This window comes from Lipotes vexillifer, unplaced genomic scaffold (genome assembly GCF_000442215.2).
Source record: "Lipotes vexillifer unplaced genomic scaffold, Lipotes_vexillifer_v1.1 scaffold469, whole genome shotgun sequence".
Classification (NCBI taxonomy): Eukaryota; Metazoa; Chordata; class Mammalia; order Artiodactyla; family Lipotidae; genus Lipotes; species Lipotes vexillifer.
The window spans coordinates 850,931-851,997 of NW_006788006.1; positions in this window are offsets into that span (position 1 = coordinate 850,931).

Here is a 1,067-nt window from a genome sequence, read left to right on the forward strand (position 1 = left end):
GTCCTGACCTCGTCCCCCCCCCCCCCCCGTTGCTGAGGCATCATGCTTGCTTACCTGCCCTCCTACCTCTTTGGTTTCTCTCCTCTGCCTGTCCCTTAGATGTTGGGGGCCTCCAGGGCTCAGTCTCCAGTCTTGTTCTCCACTTTCTTCTGGGGAGCCTTCATTCTCTCTCCCACCTTCAGTGCCCTTCTACGCCACGGTACATGGATGCTTGCTCGGTCATCTTTGTCTTTAACCCATTAAAGACAAAGGTGCTTCTAGATCCCTGCCTCAGGGGTCCAGCCCCCTCAGGCTGAACATGCCCCAAACCTGCTTCTGGCTTTCCCTGCTTATCTGCTCCTCCCCCAAGTGCCTGCACTTAGACCTCGTCCTCACTGCCTGGACCATGCCCATTCTCCTTCCAGGCCTCCCCACCCTCAATCTTCCGTCCCTGGTCCTGCCCCCTCACCAACCCCGAAGTAATATTCCAGACACAGATCTGTCCGGGACCCTCCCCTGCGGTCCCCACCACACTGGGGAGCAAGCTCCTGGCCTGGCATTCGAAGCCCTTTGTAATCCCATGTCTTCCTATCCCAAACATTCCTCCCAGTCTCACAGAAATGCTAAATCACCCGTGCATGGGAGGCTTCTGTGGATTGGAGCACATTCTTGCGGGAGTCAGCTTCCCTGCCCTCCTCCAGGTAGGTGCCCCACCCCTCACCCCCCGGCCCGCATTCCACTCAGGACTGACCACCTAGGGCTGGGAGAGTCTGCCCGGCTTTGTCTCCCCCGTCCCTCCTCTGGTGCGGGGCCACGGATTACAGCTGGTAGCGAGGACAGGTAAATGAGTGAGTGAGCGAATGAATGAATGATGAGTGAGTAAAGGGTGTAAGGTGATCTGGAGGCGGGAGCTCAGAGAAGGCGGAGGGAGAGGCTGAGCCTGCCTGGAAGGGGCCTCAGACAGACTCCAAACCCTCCGGGGGCCAGCTCCCTCATGAAGTGATGAGGTCTCTGAGTCCCTAGCTCTAAGAAAGACGCTCCCGGATTGGCTCAGGCTGGCAGAGGCGGGTTTCGGCCGAGCCACTAGT